Source organism: Schistocerca nitens, chromosome 3, assembly GCF_023898315.1.
Source record: "Schistocerca nitens isolate TAMUIC-IGC-003100 chromosome 3, iqSchNite1.1, whole genome shotgun sequence".
NCBI lineage: Eukaryota > Metazoa > Arthropoda > Insecta > Orthoptera > Acrididae > Schistocerca > Schistocerca nitens.
In genome coordinates this window covers 960,045,050-960,066,075 of record NC_064616.1, presented here as the reverse complement: position 1 = coordinate 960,066,075, position 21,026 = coordinate 960,045,050, and positions in this window count along the sequence as shown.

The following is a 21,026-nucleotide window of genomic DNA, read 5'->3' as shown; positions in this document are numbered from 1 at the left end:
CTGGTCGACCATACTCAGCTTTACCGGACGGCCAGTTTTTTAAATGTCCGGGTAGGTCTGGTAGCCGCAGAGGTCACGTACACAGCCCGCCAACCGCCATTTAAGTGTATCGCAATGCCCGTTATTGCCCACCGTCCTACTCGTGGTTGCTGAGCCTCTGCAGGGCTTAAGTGCTGAGCTTCTGATGTCTGCGAGTGCCCATATTTCTGAAAAATGCCCTACGTCGTACACTTCTGCCTTCTTGGAATAATTCAGCCCACCGAATTCATTATTGGGTAATTTTGGTTTAAACAGAGTACGATGCATTTACAAAGCTACACTATTTAAAATCTAAATCAAAGCACAAATTAGTAGTAAAACCTTAGGTTAACTGCGGTATGCTTATACCCTTCGTGTCATTTTTTATATTTACACTACTTGCAGTATCTCAAAAGCACTCAGTTTCTGCGTCTGTTTTTGTACTTTCTTCACTTCAGTCTCACTTTCAGTGCTTCTAGCAGCTTTGTCATTCCATACCGTGGCCATGAAATGGAAATCAGGAAGGCAGTGTGATCCAATAACTATTTGTATACTAAAATTCGCAGTTCCCACATTTTGAGATTACTTACGACATACCCCTAATAATTCGAATGAAAGACTCACATACAACGTTAATTCATACGCTGCATTTACATAAACAGTATTACACACTCCAGCTCTAACATCAACAGCCAGGCTCTTCATCACCTGTACACTTCTCTTTTCGTTAATTCATATGCGTAATATGGCTCTGATGGCTCTGAGCACTATGGGACTTAACTTCTGAGGTCATCAGTCCCATAGAACTTAGAACTACTTAAACCTAACTAACCTAAGGACATCACAGACATCGATGCCCGAGGCAGGATTCGAACCTGCGACCGTAGCGGTCGCTCGGTTCCTGACTGTAGCGCCTAGAACCGCTCGGCCAGCCCGGCCGGCCATATGCGTAATACCCTGTTATCATGATGACCTGTCAAACAATGCAAACTACCTACAAAAGGAAGCGGGTCAGTGTCTGCATTACTTTTGTCGCATTCTCAATCATATTGACCGTGAACACTCTTAAGACTGAGTGAACGCTATTCGTAACGTCTAAGTCTGTATACATACTCCACAGGGCATCATTTGGTGCGTGGCGCAGGATACCCTGTACCACTGTTAGTTATTTCCTTTTCTGTTTCACTCGCAAGCAGAGCGAGGGAAAAATGACTATCTATATGCCTCCGTACGAGCCCCAGTCTATCTGATCTTATCCTCATGGTCGTTAGGCGAAATGGTGCGTTGGCGGTAGTGAATCGTTCTGCAGCTACCCTCAAATGCCGGTAATCTACATTTTCTCAATAGTGCTCTTCGAAAAGAACGTCGCCCTCCTTCGAATGATTCCTATTTGAGTTCCGAAGTATCTCTGTAATACTGCCGATCAGAGTGGCCGAGCGGTTCTAGGCGCTTCAGTCTGGAACCGAGCGACTGCTACGGTCGCAGGTTCGAATCCTGCCTCGGGCATGGATGTGTGTGATGTCCTTAGGGTAGTTAGGTTTAAGTAGTTCTAAGTTCTAGGGGACTGATGACAGCATAACAAATCTACCAGTCCGCCTCTGAATTTCTTCGATGTCTTCCTTTAATCCGATCTGGTGAGGACCTCAAACACTCGAACAGTACTTAACAATGTGTCGCACTAGTGTCCTATATGAGAGACTACAGATGAACCACAATTTCCTAAATTCTCCGAATAAACCGAAGTCGAGCATTCGCCTTACCTACTCAAGTCCTTACATGAACATTCCGTTTCATACTTCTTTGCAATGTTACGCCTAGATATTTAATCGACGTGATCATGTCAAGAGGCACACTACTAACACTATATTCGAACATTATGGGTGTGTGTTTCCTACTCATCTGCATTAACTTACATTATTCTACATTTAGAGCTAATTGACGTTCATCCCACCAACTAAAAATTTTGCCTGTCATCTTGTATCAAAATGGTTAAAATGGCTCTGAGCTCTATGAGACTTAACATCTAAGGTCATCAGTCCTCTAGAACTTAGAACTACTTAAGCCTAACTAACCTAAGGACATCACACACATCCATGCCCGAGGCAGGATTCGAATCTGCGACCATCGCGGTCACTCGGTTGCAAACTGAAGCGCCCTGAACCGCACGGCCACACCGGCCGGCCATCTTGTATCCTCCTACAGTCTCTCATCGACGACACCTTTCCATAAACCACTGCATCATCAGCAGACAGCTGTAGACTACTGGTTACCCTGTCTGCCAGATCAATCATATATTTGAGAAAATAGCACCGGACCTGGGGCTCTCCTGGCGATACCATTGTCTCAGATGAACACTCGCCGTCGAGGTAAATATACTCGCTTGTGTTTCTTACGAAGTCTTAGAGCCACTCACGTGCACTGCAAGCTATTCCATATGCCCGTACCTGCGCTAACAGTCGGCAGTGTGGCACCGTGTCAAATAATTTACGGAAATCTAGGAATATGGACTCCGACTGTTGCCCTTCATCCATCGTTCGCATGATCTCATGTGAGAAAAAGGCAAGCCGTTTCGCACCAGCGATGCTTCCTAAAACAAAGCATATTTGTTGAAACAAGCTTTTCCTGACAAGCAAATTCATTACATTCGAATTAAGATTATGTTCAAGGACACTGTAGCAACTCGATGTTAAAGATATTGGTCTGTAATTTTGCAGGCCAATTCTTTTATCATTCTTATTGTTGAGTGGTACTTAAGATAAGTAAATAAATTAGTGAAAGCAATGTGAAGTGAAGTAGAAATTACAAAATAAATGAAAAACTTAGTTTAGTTTAGATGAGTTACACACTGGCAAACAGCAGACAAAGCAGCAGTGACAGAAGAGCCAATGACCATGAAGTCAGCACGTTGAGAAGAAGCCATCGCCCTCGCCACATAAACGGACGCTATCGATTCAGCCGTCAGGGCATCGCCCGACCGGCTCACGTGTTTCTCAGTTGTCGCATGTGATCAAAGGCCCTCGCCTACATTCCAAGAGCTGTCGATTCAGCCGTCAGGGCATCGCCCGACCGGCTCACGTGTTTCTCAATTGTCACATGTGATCAAAGACCCTCGCCTACGTTCCAAGAGCCAATGACCGACGTTAAGAAGATTCTTCGAGGAGCTTTTCAACGTGACAGAAGAGGCAATGACCGTGAAGTCGTTCACCTCCAATGAACTGAAGTAAATAAATACGCGAGACGCAGTGGGCCCGGAGAGAGTAGCAGTAGTTTTCAGTCAGTTTCGGTGCTGAAGACCGTCATGCAAGAAGAGAATACATCATACACAGACGCACCAAGTCCGCCGCTGTAATGAAATAGCAAGCAGCAGCCTCGGGGCCAGAAGACAGAAGTTAAAAGGTATTTGAAGTCTGATTTTTACGAACCCGGGTGACTCGTGAGGACGGGAAGGAGACAGCCTCACATCAGTGCTGGGATGAAGGTCTGACAGCCGAAGACTGGCAAGTGGGAGTCCGTTGTTCGAGTCCGGGACACTGGCCTTCCCCCGCCGCGCCGCTCCGCTGGCCGACGCACAACACTGACACACGCGGGCGCTTAGAGAAGAGAAAGACTGGGACGCCACATCCAAGGTATCACCATCCGACGCACGACTTCGCTCTCAATAATTAAACGGGCCACAGCGCGATGCCCGTCTCCGGTCAACTGGGCGAGACGGCGACACGAGATACACACCGCCACGCGTAACCAGACGCCGCCGCTGCCGCAGCAGAAGGCTTCGCAAACGACACAGCTGCCGCTCTCCGAGCCAGAACATCCAGTAAGGAAACAGTTGTACAAAATTTTCAATAAAAGTTATCTTATGTAAAAATGCTGTTTCATTCTACCTCATACCCGAGCCAAGGAAGAGACAACCCTGCCCACATGTTAAGAGAAAAAAATTAATTCATTTAGTATTTTCACCCTGACATAATGTTTTAGAATCAAATGCCCTTTGCAGTTATGCTCATCCTGACAACTAACTAGCATCAAAAGAGAAAACCAGTTATATTTAGTGTCAGAAGTGTTACATTATACACTCCTGGAAATGGAAAAAAGAACACATTGACACCGGTGTGTCAGACCCACCATACTTGCTCCGGACACTGCGAGAGGGCTGTACAAGCAATGATCACACGCACGGCACAGCGGACACACCAGGAACCGTGGTATTGGCCGTCGAATGGCGCTAGCTGCGCAGCATTTGTGCACCGCCGCCGTCAGTGTCAGCCAGTTTGCCGTGGCATACGGAGCTCCATCGCAGTCTTTAACACTGGTAGCATGCCGCGACAGCGTGGACGTGAACCGTATGTGCAGTTGACGGACTTTGAGCGAGGGCGTATAGTGGGCATGCGGGAGGCCGGGTGGACGTACCGCCGAATTGCTCAACACGTGGGGCGTGAGGTCTCCACAGTACATCGATGTTGTCGCCAGTGGTCGGCGGAAGGTGCACGTGCCCGTCGACCTGGGACCGGACCGCAGCGACGCACGGATGCACGCCAAGACCGTAGGATCCTACGCAGTGCCGTAGGGGACCGCACCGCCACTTCCCAGCAAATCAGGGACACTGTTGCTCCTGGGGTATCGGCGAGGACCATTCGCAACCGTCTCCATGAAGCTGGGCTACGGTCCCGCACACCGTTAGGCCGTCTTCCGCTCACGCCCCAACATCGTGCAGCCCGCCTCCAGTGGTGTCGCGACAGGCGTGAAAGGAGGGACGAATGGAGACGTGTCGTCTTCAGCGATGAGAGTCGCTCCTGCCTTGGTGCCAATGATGGTCGTATGCGTGTTTGGCGCCGTGCAGGTGAGCGCCACAATCGGGACTGCATACGACCGAGGCACACAGGGCCAACACCCGGCATCATGGTGTGGGGAGCGATCTCCTACACTGGCCGTACACCACTGGTGATCGTCGAGGGGACACAATAGTGCACGGTACATCCAAACCGTCATCGAACCCATCGTTCTACCATTCCTAGACCGGCAAGGGAACTTGCTGTTCCAACAGGACAATGCACGTCCGCATGTATCCCGTGCCACCCAACGTGCTCTAGAAGGTGTAAGTCAACTACCCTGGCCAGCAAGATCTCCGGATCTGTCCCCCATTGAGCATGTTTGGGACTGGATGAAGCGACGTCTCACGCGGTCTGCACGTCCAGCACGAACGCTGGTCCAACTGAGGCGCCAGGTGGAAATGGCATGGCAAGCCGTTCCACAGGACTACATCCAGCATCTCTACGATCGTCTCCATGGGAGAATAGCAGCCTGCATTGCTGCGAAAGGTGGATATACACTGTACTAGTGCCGACATTGTGCATGCTGTGTTGCCTGTGTCTATGTGCCTGTGGTTCTGTCAGTGTGATCATGTGATGTATCTGACCCCAGGAATGTGTCAATAAAGTTTCCCCTTCCTGGGACAATGAATTCACGGTGTTCTTATTTCAATTTCCAGGAGTGTATATAGGAGTCACCCTCACTTTTTTCCATTCACATTGCGTTGGGAGCGAGATTCGCGACAAATGGAAATTAAGTTTGGGGCCAATAGTGTTTACTTTTAGTAAAACCGAATTACGATGCCATTAGTACCTTTTGACTTATTTGTTTTCAACTCTTTCAGGTGCTTGTCTACACCAGCGATGCTTATTACTGTGCCGTCATACGGGGGTCTCTGTGATGGTCAAACGACGGTACGTTCGTATGATTCTCCTGCGTGAACGGTTTCTTAACTGTGAAATTTAAAACTTCGGCCTTAGTTTTGTTATCTTCAACTGCTAAACGAGACTGGTCAACGAGTGACCCGACAGCAACCTTAAACCCACTTAACTATTTTGCGTAGGACCAGAATTTTGTCGGGTTCTCGACAAGATCTATTGCTAAGGTATGACGCTGGTAGTTCTTATTAGCTTCATGCATCGATCTTTTTACGGAAGCGCTAATTTCTATCAACTTTTGGATTTCATCATTCGCGCTTTCTCTTTTGAAACGAAAATGTAGCAGCCTTTGCTTCCTCAGCATTTTTCGAATTTTCGAATATGTTGTCGAACAACGGTGGGTCTTTTCCGTCCTTAATTCTAATACAAACATCACCCTCACAGTTCATCAATAAACGCACATAATACTTCACACTCCTCAGAATAAAACCTCCATGCTTCATATGGCATCTCATTACCTCCGCTACTCGTTACCTCTCACCCTGAGAGACCTTACGTATGAGAGTCGTTCCATAAGTAATGACCCACATTCTTTTAAAACGCCAATAACATACATAGTCAACGTCCTTGTTGGTGCCTCACATCTGATGTTTTTGCTGTGCGCCGGCGAATTTCTGAACCGATCAGGCAGATGGCAGAGCCATAGTACAGCGTCAGAGTGGCGTCTACGCACGACTCATGTTACCAGCATCATGCTGTTATTGAATTCTTGTGTGCAGAAAAAGAAACCATGGTGATCATCAATAAACGTTTGTGTGAAGTGTATGGTGATACTGCAGTTTATAGGAGTGCAGTTAGGCGATGGGGAAAGAAAGTTACAGCTCAGGAAAAGCAGAAACAGAACTCCATGATCAGCCACGCTCTGGACGTCCTGCCACTGCCACTGTTCCAAGCATGCTGAATTGTGTGGATGCCATTAGTCGTGCCGACCGGCGCATCACAACACGACAGTTGTCGCCCACACAAAAGTCTGAGAACCAGGGAACACATCGACAAATTGGGTTGGACATCATTGCCTCATCCACCCTATAGTCCAGACCTGACATCCTCGGACTTCCATCTCTTTGGACTGTTTAAAGATTGTATATGGGGAACACACTTTCAAGATGATAACAGTGTCAGTCATGCAGTGAAAACATGGCTACGCCAACAGGACGAGAGCTTTTACCAGCAGGGAATACATGAGTAGGGGGACAAGGGTGCCAGGCCACGCTGCATTGTTGCCAAATTTATTCAAGATGGCGGCGATGACGTCATCCAAGATGGCGGCATGTTGACTTCGCAACATCGCACGACGTCATCCAATATGGCGGATTTTGGCGGGAGAATAGTCTAATTGTCCTACATCCACTAACGTAACCTCAAGAAAAAATGGCGGGAGTTTTGAATTTTAGCGGGAAAATAGGCCAATTGTGCTACATCCACTAACCTAAGCCTCCAGAAGAAAAAATGGCGGGAAGTTTGAATACCAACAGGATAATGCTTCCAAAGACCGTACTTATCTTTATTATGATTATTGATTATCATTCATTAAAATTCATTACCATTTATTATTATTTATTATAATTTATTATTATTTATTATCATTTATTATTATTTATTATTATTAACCTGCCTCCACTAGAATATTCCGTCCATAATCAAATTCCAACACAATAATGGCTGCAAAACCTTACTTTTGTTTATTATTATTCATTATTATTCATTACCATTTATTATCATTCATTATCATTTATTATCATTCATTATCATTTATTATTATAGGCCTACCTCCACTAGAAAATTGCGCCAAATTCAAATTCCAACACGATATTCTCTCGAAAACTGTACTTCTATGTATTATTATCATTTATTATTTATTCAAGAGGTCCGATTTTCTCGGTGAGAAAGCCATTCTCCTTACATCCATAACAAAAATCTATCACAAGTTCAAATCCCAACAGCATAATTGATCACATGTACGAGCTTTCTCCGTCACTTATCTTTTTTCACTGGTAGCCTATCATAATCGCATCAAATAATAAACTGCATTTATAGTAACGTAATTCACATCCTTTGATTTTGAAGGTGGGAAGGGACTGAAGACTTTATTTCAAGCAGTACGGTCATCACTTGTTCTCCAACATAGTCAGCACACACATCTTTGATATCGCAGTGCAGTCACCACGACATCCGCGTTCCAACTGAATTAGTTCAAATCCTCACCACCCCCTGGTCAGCGCACGGAGACACTGCCTATGCCTGTCACGTAAGGCGGCCGGCCACTGTGGCCGGGGCGAGCCCAGCGATCGCTCCCACGTCGTAAACATCTTTTCACTGGACACGCTGAAACTTGTCGAGTTTGACGTCACAGCGCCCCCTTGTCCGCTCACCACGTGCATTCGTCGCCTCCGCACGTTTCCTGCCAAAATTGTCTGCCTCGGAGCTGAATCACACAAAGGTCGGCCGTCTCCCTTCAACACTTTCGGGGCCACGTTCAAACCAGTCGATGCCAACCGCTCACCATCCACCACGTGTCCCTGTGCGAGCGAGAACGCAGTGCTACACTTTTGGCGGCAAAGTTTGCTCGACAGTGGAATCAGCCATGACTATATAACAGCACGTTTGGGCCGCACTAGAACGGCTGCTAATTGACTCGCTCTCGCGCGCGCATAATAACTGCACAATCGCTGCGCCGCCGTCCCGCTTACGTCACACACCCTCCATACACGCGACGGACATAGCCTTCTGTAAATACCTGGAAAATGACTCTTTATTTCAGACATTACGGTCATGCAGGTGTGTCCCAACTGACTTCTCCATGCTCACACAGCGAAACTCCAGAGAGCAGCTGACGTACGCGCGGCCGGCTGAGCCCGCTCCATCGGCAGCTCCCTGGCCGGCTGATGTCAAGCGAGCAGCGGTGCACGCACAGCCCCCACGGCCAGTGCGCCAGGTAGGCGGCGTCTCAGAGTCCGACTACGTAAACATCTTTCCGCGACCGCGAGCACTTAACGCCGGACACGATGGAACCTGTCGACAGCGTGCCGGCCAAAGTATCAGTTTGGCGCCAGAGTTTGACCGCCAGTGGAATCCACCATGACCGTGTAACAGTGCGTTTGCTCGTCGCAAGAATGCCCGCTAATTCACTTTCACCACCCCGCTATATTAAATAATTGAATTTACAATTTCATATACGTATGCAAACGTGTTCAACTCCGTAATTTCAACTACTTTTCGTGGACCAGACGGTCACCTCCTCGTCCTAGGAACCAGCGCCAAGTTTGAAATCTGCCAATAAACAAAGCTCACTTGCGCTTCCGCCACCAACCTAAGAAAATTGTTTCAAAATAAACCACCAGCACTCAACCTCTTCCTACACGTTTCTGGTAAACGGACTCCCCAGCACTGGGTCCATGGATGGAGGAACGAATTTACTTTATTTAGGAATGGAGTATATGTATCACACCGACATGTCCCACATCATATAGACCTGCAAAACACTCCTACATAACTCATTTATAATGTTCTAGACACACGCTTGGCCGGCCGAAGTGGCCGTGCGGTTAAAGGCGCTGCAGTCTGGAACCGCAAGACCGCTACGGTCGCAGGTTCGAATCCTGCCTCGGGCATGGATGTTTGTCATGTCCTTAGGTTAGTTAGGTTTAACTAGTTCTAAGTTCTAGGGGACTAATGACCTCAGCAGTTGAGTCCCATAGTGCTCAGAGCCATTTGAACCATTTTGACACACGCTTGCTAATTGTAAACAGTTAAAAATAACTCATAGAACAGCCTACAGACATGCGAACCGCTCATAAATAACGCAAAACATTTACCTCTAAATAGCCAAACAACTGCTAATTTTCGCAAATAATTTCAGTGCATAGGCTGATGGAAGGAGGAACGAGTGTACTTTATTTATTTGCGACACATCTTTTTGAAACTTTTACTTCTCATAGGTTTCGATATGTAACGCTCACATAAGGCAGTTTCTGAACTCCAGTAGTGCACTACACTTGGCAACACAACCACACCCATCAAGATATTCATGCAAATCCAGACCTCTATCTCCTCTACAGATAAATTTGTCCAGTTATTTGTCTACTCACTCACATTCTGACCAGATTGCCGTTATTGCGCAAAAACAGCTCAGACTGCGCCGTGCTCCTCGGGGAAGTAAGGAAGGGCTGCACTCTATTTATTTGGAGCCCTTTTATTTAGTCGTGGAGTATATTTGTCACTAAACACCCACACTGATCCAACTGTGGACATCTGACACAGGCCACAAACACGTAAACAACTCCTAATTTCAGCACACAATAGCAAACAGCTCTTAAATAATGTAGTACACAATATCAGCAGGTGAGCTCTGTACTCTTAAACTCTCCAAATAAAGCGCTGCACAGTGCACAGACATGCTCGCAAAATAGTGCAACAGACGCGCCCAAACACCACCAGCTGCCAAACCGACCAAAAGTCTCTGCTCGCCCCCCCCCCCCCCCTTCCCCAAAGATAACCTCAACACAGTCGCATTCGCACCTATCAGCGGAGAAATTGATATCGCCTATGTGCCTTAGATTACGCTCCAAGGCAGGCCGCGCGCGCGTGCGGTCGGAGGGGAAAGGGATTCCAGAGTCTCCGGCCAAGTTCAGCTTCCGAGCGCTCGTGACAGCCGACACGTTTCAAAGCTTCATTGTTCTTCTCATGTATACCGCCGGCGTCTCAGGTCTGGACCTGCCTTCACGTCCATTGGTAGACTAGCTCATAGCTCGTTGACACATTTGATTGAAGCGGCCGGGAAAACATTTACTACTCGCATGCAACCGAGATGATGACAGGAAACCAATCACTCTGATCTGCGCTGCAGGCATGTCTGATCATTGACAACACTCTATTTATTTTTTTCGAACAACTTATTTAACCATACAGTATATCTATCAAGCTATCACAAAACACCAATCCCAGATGTGCCCTGGGCCATGTTGCACAGCCCACAGACACGCACCCAATCATAATTTCAGTACACACTATAGCAAACTGCTACTAAATAATACATCACACAGATGTGTAGATACGCTCAGTACTCGTAAACTATCCTAATAACACATAGCAGAGCCTGCAGATCCGCTCGCAAAATAACTCATTAGACGTGCGCAGGTACCCCCACTCTGCACCCTGCTTGCTTGAGGCAGCATTTCCAGCGAATGGTCAAAACAAGGTCCTGTTGTAGTAAATGAGATTGTTCTGTTTATAGACAGGTTGCAGAAAGTAATAGATATGTCTTTCTCTGACTTAAATTGCAGAGATCAGATGGGTGAAGATTAATGCATACTCATCTATGCTTAGAAAGGAAGAATGCTTTTTTATTATTAAGTGAGTTTTGGCAGGAGTGAATATGGTTTTATATATGTGAGTAGAAATTATCAGCGAAGGGTGAATGACGTTGGGTTCGCTGGCTGGGGGAGACACTGTTTACATGTCCTGTTGGAGATGCAAGGGGCAGGCAGAGATCTGCGCTATTCAGGAATCAATTTGTGCACTGTATGTCGTTAGACAATAGCTGGAGAGCAGGTATAGGGAGAGCCCACTTCAGCATTCTGGTCCTGGGGCTGAGTGGATGGCTGTTTTGATGGACAGCTATGTGGCTTTGACATGCCGCCAGCGGCGCTCAGACACTCGCTTTGTAAGGCGCTATGGGATTAGTTTGAGCATTTAGTACTTGTTTCGGTGGTTACTGGATTAAGAACTGTAATATTGAAGGTCATGTCATCAGCGAGACCGCTGTGTAATTGATTAACTGTTTTTACATATTTGAAGATATGTTTCGCGAATGGTGATGTTAAGTCGATGGCGCAGTTTAGCTATCACTGTAAAGCAAAATTGCTGTCCACTGCTGAAAGAAGGAAAGAAAGGGATGACCTTGCCCCCAGACCTGATGGATGAGTTATTAGATAATAACAAGTGATAGTTGAATGATGCTATGTGTTCGGATACAGGAGTTTCTAAACGGCGGGACGAGATTTTTTTTTGTGGAAATTTATGCAATCTATAGATAGTGATATTCGACCGCTAGTGACAACAGTCAGGAGCGGAAAAATAGGTGCAAATCGAGCGCTGGTAGAATGTTGCGGCAATGGTAATAATATTTAATTGAAGGTGGAGGTGGTAAATATGGACTAGGCTTTGAATATTGTCGTATGTGCTTGATGCTCTGTATAAAAGTTAGAGTCTTTAATGGCGTTTGGTATTTCTGGGTGTGTGTAAAATTAATTTTACTGTTGAAAGCGCGAGAAAGGTGAGTTGATTGGTGTTTAGATAGAGGCTACGTTTGTAATTCGAAAAGAAGGGATGATAATGGTAAATTGATTGATGGGCATGGTTTGTGGGGTTATATATGAGTGTCAAGATAGGGTTGAGGATGTTTGCGTATGTTGGTGGTGGGATGGGTGTGAGGATAGGTGCGGTGGGAGGTGTAAATTAGATTTTATTTAAAAAAATGTTGTAAAGTAAGAATAATATTGAGAAGGTTTTTAGATGGCTGGTCACACGACGAAGCGAGAGCAGGGATGTGTAGTTATGTTTAGTTAAAGTGCCGTGTAATGTCGTGTGGGGAGCAATGCGCAGTGTGCTACAGTGTCATAGGAGGTAAAGACATGTGCTGCTATGACGTGTCTAGCGTATGGAGGCTGCGGTTTGGAATTATGCTACGTTGATATAAAGTTGACTTTCACCCACGTTCGGTGGTAGCGGCTCGGGATCGCGATCCTGGATGGACGTATGTGTGTGCTTTGACCGCTGACGAGCGCGTTGACCGCGCCAACTCGCGCTTGCGGAAGCCGAGCAGATTAAAATGATTGGCTTTCTGTCACCTTCCTGGCTGCATGCGAGTAGTAAATGTTTTCCCGGCCACGTTAATCGAGTGTGTCAACGAGCTATGAGCCATTCTGCCAATAGACGTGAAGGCAGGTCCAGACCTGAGACGCCGGCGGTATACATGAGAAGAACAATGAAGCTTTGAAACGTGTCGGCTGTCACGAGCACTCGGAAGCTGAACTTGGCTGGAGACTCTGGAATCCCTTTCCCATCCGACCGCACGCGCGCGCGGCCTGCCTTGGAGCGTAATCTAAGGCACATAGGCGATATCAATTTCTCCGCTGATAGGTGAGAATGCGACTGTGTTGAGGTTATCTTTGGGGAAGGGGGGGGGGGGGGCGAGCAGAGACTTTTGGTCGGTTTGGCAGCTGGTGGTGTTTGGGCGCGTCTGTTGCACTACTTTGCGAGCATGTCTGTGCACTGTGCAGCGCTTTATTTGGAGAGTTTAAGAGTACAGAGCTCGTCTGCTGAAAGTGCCCTGTAATGTCGTGTGGGGAGCAATGCGCAGTGTGCTACAGTGTCATAGGAGGTAAAGACATGTGCTGCTATGACGTGTCTAGCGTATGGTGTTGGGATTAGAACTTATCAGCATATTGTGTACTGCATTATTTAAGAGCTGTTTGCTATTGTGTGCTGAAATTAGGAGTTGTTTACGTGTTTGTGGCCTGTGTCAGATGTCCACAGTCGGATCAGTGTGGGTGTTTTGTGACAAATATACTCCACGACTAAATAACTGGGCTCCAAATAGAGTGCAGCCCTTCCTTACTTCCCCGAGCAGCACAGCGCAGTCTGAGCTGTTTTTGCGCAATAACGGCAATCTGGTCAGAATGTTAGAGCGTAGACAAATAACTGGACAAATTTATCTGTAGAGGAGTTAGAGGTCTGGATTGGCATGAATATCTTGATGGATGTGGTTGTGTTGCCAAGTGTAGTGCACTACTGGAGTTCAGAAACTGCCTTATGTCAGCCTTACATATCGAAACCTATGAGGAGCAAAAGTTTCAAAAAGATATGTCGCAAATAAATAAAATACACTCGTTCCTCCTTCCATCAGCCTATGCACTGAAATTATTTGCGAAAATTAGCAGTTGTTTGGCTATTTAGAGGTAAATGTTTTGCATTATTTATGAGCGGTTCGCATGTCTGTAGGCTGTTCTATGAGTTATTTTTAACTGTTTACAATTAGCAAGCGTGTGTCTAGAACATTATAAATGAGTTATGTAGGAGTGTTTTGCAGGTCTATATGATGTGGGACATGTCGGTGTGATACATATACTGCATTCCTAAATAAAGTAAATTCGTTCCTCCATCCATGGACCTAGTGCTGGGTGAGTCCGTTTAGCACACAGCCAGACAGGGAGCTGCCGATGGAGCGGGCTCAGCCGGCCGCGCGTACGACAGCTGCGCTCTGTAGGTTCACTGTGTGACCATGGAGAAGTCAGTTGGGACACACCTGCATGACCGTAATGTCTGAAATAAAGAGTCATTTTCCAGGTATTTACAGAAGGCTATGTCCGTCGCGTTATGGAGGGTGTGTGACGTAAGCGGGACGGCAGTGCAGCAATTGTATAGTTATTACGCGCGCGAGAGAGCGAGTTAATTAGCGGGCGTTCTAGTGCGGTCCAAATGTGCTGTTATATAGTCATGACGGATTCCACTGTTGAGGAAACTTTGCCACCAAGAGTGTAGCACTGCGTTCTCGCTCGCACAGGGACACGTGGTGGACAGTGAGTCGTCGGCATTGACAGGTTTGAACGTGGCCCCGAAAGTGTTGCAGAGAGATGGCCAACCGTTGTGTGATTCAGCTCCGAGGCAGACAATTTTGGCGGGAAACGTGTGGAGGCGACGAATGCACGTAGTGAGCTGGCAAGGGGCCGCTGTGACGTCAAACTCGACAAGTTCGAGCGTGTCCAGCGAAAACATGGTTACGACGTGGGAGCGATCGCTTGGCTCTCCCCCCACACTACTGGCCGGCCACCTCACGTGACAGTTGTAGGCAGTGTCTCTGCGCACTGGCCAGGGGGTGGCGAGGATTTGAACTAATTCAGTTGGAGCGCAGACGTTGTGGTGACTGCACTGCGATATCAAAGACGTGTGTGCTGACTATGTTGGAGAACAAGGGATGACCGTACTGCTTGAAATAAAGTCTTCAGTCCCTTCCCCCCTGCAAAATCAAAGGACGTGAATTACGTTACTATAAGTGCAGTTTATTATTTGACGCGATTATGATAGGCTACCAGTGAAAAAAATAAGTGACGGAGAAAGCTCATACATGTGATCAATTATGGTGTTGGGATTAGAACTTGTGATAGATTTTTGTTATGGATGTAAGGAGAATGGCTTTCTCACCGAGAAAATCGGACATCTTGAATAAATAATAAATGATAATAATACATAGAAGTACAGTTTTCGAGAGAATATCGTGTTGGAATTTGAATTTGGCGCAATTTTCTAGTGGAGGTAGGCCTATAATAATAAATGATAATGAATGATAATAATTGACAATGAATGATAATAAATGATAATGAGTAATAATAAACAAAAGTAAGGTTTTGTAGCCATTATCGTGTTGGAATTTGATTATGGAGGGAATATTCTAGTGGAGGCAGGTCAATAATAATAAAAAATAATAAATGATAAAAAATAATAATAAATAATAATAAATGATAATCAAATTTAATGAATGGTAATCAATAATCATAGTAAAGATAAGTACAGTCTTTGCATGCATTATCCTGTTGGAATTCCAACTTCCCGCCATTTTTCCTTCTGGAGGCTTAGGTTAGTGGATGTAGCACAAGTGTCCTATTTTCCTGTCAAAATTCAAAATTCCCACCATTTTTTTTTGAGGTTAGATTAGTGGACGTAGCAGAATTGGAATATTCTCCCGCCAAAATCTGCCATCTTCGATGACGTCATCACCGCCATCTTGAATAAATTTGGCAACAATGCAGCGTGGCCTGGTACCACCTTTGTCCCCCTACTTACATGCTGTTCCACAACGAGCTGGCCGAAGTGGCTGCGCGGTTCTGGCGCTGCAGTCTGGAACCGCGAGACCGCTACGGTCGCAGGTTCGAATCCTGCCTCGGGCATGGATGTGTGTGATGTCCTTAGGTTAGTTAGGTTTAACTAGTTCTAAGTTCTAGGGGACTAATGACCTCAGCATTTGAGTCCCATAGTACTCAGAGCCATTTTTTTGTTCCACAACGTAGGTGTACGGCCACAGAACGTAATCTGGACTACGTAGAAAAATATGACATGGATAAGACATGTTGCTGTATATTGTCACCAATTTCTGACTGTTAACAATAAATATGTTCTGAGAAAAAAAAGTGGGGCATTACTAATTGAACGACCCTGGTATTCTAATGACCCCACATTGTGAGCTCACTGATAGCAGGGGGTCACAATCGATTTTCAGTTACCCCCCTGTGCCCATAACACACCTTTCCAAAATTCCATAAAAGATCCTGTAGTACCCGAAATGTTTTACTGCAACGTCAAAACTCTGCAGATATCTTTGGCTGCTCCTCTCTTATCATATGCGCCGTGTTCTGGCAAACATAGTGCAGTTTAATTGACCTCGTCAGTGACTGGCCTCGCAGCTGTATGGTGCCTCAGCATATTGGTACCATGGGTCAATGTCTCATACTGTAAAAAAAGGAAATCTGAACCATACGATTCCGCTGCAACTTATAGCCCATGCTCTATCTGGTGAGCACTTGACTACCGCTGATTACATCTACCTTATTAATAAACACGTTAGGTTCCAATAATTCATATATTCCATATAACATATGTCTAATCTAGAAGCTCCTCTAGTGACTTACCTAAATTTTACTATTTATAGTACTCGCTCTACTTTACAAAATTTTTATTTACATGAAAAGTACGGTTCCTTGCATGAGCTCTCTCGGTGTCCATGATTCCTTGTGTCGAAGCCAGGTATACTCACGGTAATAGCTTGTCTTATAACGTTTGCTGTAGCAAGCCCAAGAAATTATTTGGTGCGATTTCGTGGACGGGACTGTATGACCCGATAAATTAATTTGCGTATATGTTACCTGAGTAAGTGGTTCTACTCTCGGGCCTTATATAAATAAAAGCGAGTGAAAACTCAACATTGTGAGAAACAAGGATAGAAGAAACCAAGAATAAAGAAGATTCAACGATTCCAGACGATATGGACACCACGAGTGAAATACAAAAGTCTTCACTGCTACTCACATATGTTGCAGTCCCAAATGGTTCACCATTGAAGTCTGCTGTCATCAGAATGAAACATGCCTTTCTGTTAGGGGAAACTCTTCCCCCTCTGGTTCCAGAATGCAGGGGGTAGCAAGATGGACGGCGGCATGCACGTTCCCTGTAATGTGTCAAAATGGAGCGCTGCGGTGGGGCCCTGAGTTGCGTACCAAACCGTAACGGGTGAGAGGTGCAATGAGCACTAAAGATGACGGAAGAGCGATTGTCCATGTTTTTGGAAAGCATGTGTCCTCCAAGCCTAGGGCATTGTGGGATCTTGTGACGATTTGGGGACAGGAGTGACGTTGTGGAAAGCTGGAGACAGACAGTTGACGAATATAAAAAGTTCTTTCTTAACCCAGTAAATCCGAAGAGTCATTCGGGTGCACTCTCGCCTCTGACGCAGTTTGGCAAAATTCAGTGTGGCGGACAGGACAGGCTGCCAACGAATGTTTGCACGCTGCTGCGAGGCAAACTGATTACAAGGGGATATATTGCCTTGGCTGCGGCTGTGGCTTTACTACTGATACAAGGCAGCCAGAAACGTCTTCTCGCGTTACAGTGGTAACTGAGCTGGATGCCCGTCCGTTCTTGCCTCAGAACAGGAGGCAGTGGCAGATCAGCGAGCTGTCCTGTAGAGGTGGCGGCAGAGCAATGGCTGCCACGGGCCTGAGCACGCGGACAGTCAGGCAGCGGTCATTGGTTCGGAGCCCATGGAGGCGGTGGCATATGCATCGTAGTTAACACGTAAACTCCAAGGCTGCGGCTAACAGAGACTGCATGCGGCAGCGTTTCCCAGCTGGTTGACCACGATCGGCCTGACCAGACAGCCATATTTGTATGTGACCAGGCTGGTCTTGTGGCGGAGATCACATACGCGGCCGGTCAAGCGCCTCTGAACTGTCTCGAAACGCCGGTGATCATCCCAGCATCCTGCCCATCTTGCATAGGCGCTGCATGGCACAAGTGCTCAGCTTACAGTGTAAGCAGGCGCCCATATTTCGGAAACAGACCCTGAATCGATCCCTCGTCGCTACAAAGCATATTATTGTAGCTAACGTGTTTTTCCCAACTACAGAATATAACGCAGACAATTTATGTGTGGACATATTTAATTAAAGGATCCATTGTAGCCTCCAAAAGTGTGGTACAATAATCAAACTACGTTTATTGGTGGGTAACGGCCTTGCCGCAGTGGATACACCGGTTCCCGTGAGATCACCGAAGTTAAGCGATGTCGGGCGTGGTCGGCATTTGGATGGGTGACCATCCAGGCCGCCCTGCACGGTTGTCATTTTTCGTGGCGCACTCAGCCTCGTGATGCCAATTGAGGAGCTACTCGACCGAATAGTAGGGGCTTCGGTCGAGAATACCATCATAACGACCGGGAGAGCAGTGTGCTGACCCCACGCCTCTCCTATCCGCATACTCCACTGAGGATGACGGGGCAGACGGATGGTCCCGGTAGGCTACTTGTAGCCTGAAGACGGAGTACGTTCATTGATAAGAGCAGCTTATCCTGGAAGTCTGATCAGTAGCAGTGTCATATGTACTTTGATAAATAAGACAGATACTCCAGATCTGATAATATTCAATTTCAGCATTGCACTGTACTTTGCTGAAAGTGTGGTATAAATAGCGAAATATTCTTGTTGATACGTGCAGCTTGAACTATAAGTTAGATTGGCAGCGGTGGGATATTTATTTTGGTAAACAGGACAGACATTTCGGAGGTAGAAATAGAAAACTTTTGCGTTCCATTGCGACTTGCACCAGGTATGATATAATAATCGAAGTATGCTTGTTGACAAGGCGAAGGTATAGACAACATAGATAGAGTTAGGCTGTTTCATTTTAATGACTGGTAAAAAACTGGGATGTGATTGCCTCATTGTAATGGTTGCTAAAAGGAAGGGGCTCTGATCGGGAGAACTGAATGTGTGTGTGTGTGTGTGTGTGTGTGCGTGCGTGTGTGAGTGAGTGCGCCTAGAGCGCCTAGAGCGCCTAGAACCGCTAGACCACCGCGGCCGGCATTAAGTGCAGCGGCTGTGTTTAGTTATTAGCATGTTCCACAGATCACAATTGTAGTGTCTCACTAATATCTGTATCGAGTCAGTTTCACATTTATAGTACAACTTCTCGGAGAAAAACACGGCAACATGCTGACTATTTACACACATAAAAACAAACAAACAAACACACACACACACACACACACACACACACACACACACACACACACACACACACTATTACTATGTATTCGAACGTTCTCCTACGGCGCGGAACGAATTGCCAGCCAGAAACAATGTCAATTTGAAGATCGTTATTTTTGATTTGTGTATATTTAAGGCTGTTTATATTTCAATATTAGGTCCCTGGAAAGGTTTTGTTTTCGTAATTATTTTTATACGATCAGTATATAAATCTTAGCACAGTCAGAAATAAGATGACATGAAAATGCACTTAGCATACGTGCATGGTACAGAAACTAGCGAATGGTGCACACACCGTTTCACGAGAAGATGACTTGTAAATTACACGCATGAATGTGGGTCAGCTATATTATGAGCCCACACCGAGGAGGACCGGGAACTGACATGCGGCAAAAACGTGCTCTGCAGCTTCCAGTTTTCATTTTCAGCTGCTAGAACGTGACGCAAGATGCCGGAAAAACGAGCAGTTTTGAAAACGAAGCCTACCAAAGCAGTGAATACCGCACCGCGTAGCTCAGAACGGCGTTCTGTACGGCGAACACGTAACTCCACTTCCTCGCTATCAAACTGCGCTGTTTGAATTTGGGACGGGCCTAAAAAAGGAGGGGGCAGGGCGGAACTGTGCTGGAGTTTTTAATTTGGCTCGCAGCCGCGTGGCGTGGACTTCTCCGACATGGAGTCTGCTGTGGCGTACGTGCAGCGCTAACTGCGTGTAGCGTCCAGCATGCTGAGGAGCCAACGAAGGAAAGCCAGAGCACTTCTGGTAACAAGACACACTGAAACGGATTTCTTTTATTTCCGCTATAACAATACATTAAATTGATAGAGCTACTATTTTCTTTTGTGAATTTACTGCCTACTGAGTGCACAAGACAAATCACTTAAAGCTTGCACGCCAAATGCTTGTAAAGTGGAGGGCGCTATTGATGTGCTGTTTTCACTGAAATGAAGCGTAATCGCTAGAGTGTTTATTTTAAGATGTCGCATTTTTCGTTACATGGCGTAATGTAAGGGGTGTAAGACGGGGATGTAGGCTTTGCCCCAACTGTTCAATCTATACACCGAAGAAACAGTGATGGAAATAAAAGAAAGGTTGAAGAGTAGAATGAAAATTCAAGGTGGAAGGATAGCAATGATAAGATTCGCTGATGACATTGCTATCCTCAGTGAAAGTGAAGAATTACAGCATCTGCTGAATGGAATGAACAGTTTATGAGTACAGAATACGGACTCACAGTAAATCGAAGAAACACGAAAGGAATGAGAAGTAGCAGAAGTTAGCAGGTTCGAATCCTGCCTCGGGCATGGATGTGTGTGATGTCCTTAGGTTAGTTAGGTTTAAGTAGTTCTAAGTTCCAGGGGACTAATGACCACAGCAGTTGAGTCCCATAGTGCTCAGAGCCATTTGAACCATTTTTTTACCAAGGTAGCAAAACAATACATGACGGACGGAGTAATGAGGATATAAAAAACTGACTAGCAATGGCAAGAAGGCCGTTCCTAGCCAAGAGAAGTGTACTGGCTTCAAACATAGGTCTTAATTTGAGGAAGGCATTTCTGAGAATGTACGTTTGAAGCAAACTATTGTTTGGTAGAGTAACATGGACTGTCGGAAAACCAGAAAGGAAGAGAATCGAAGCGTTTGAAATGTGTTGCTACAGGAGAACGTTGAAAAGTAGGTAAGGAATGAGGAGGTTCTCTGTAGAATCGGCGAGGAACGGAATGTGCCGCGCGGAGTGGCCGTGCGGTTTGAGGCCCCATGCACGGACTGCGAGGCCCCTCCCGACGGAGGTTCCAGTTCTCTCTCGGGCATGGGTGTGTGTGTTGTTCTTAGCATAAGTTAGTTTAAGTAGTGTGTAAGTCTAGGGAGCGATGACCTCAGCTGTTTTGGGAATTCACACACATTTGAACATTTTGAAAGGAATGTATGGAAACACGGGAACACTGACAA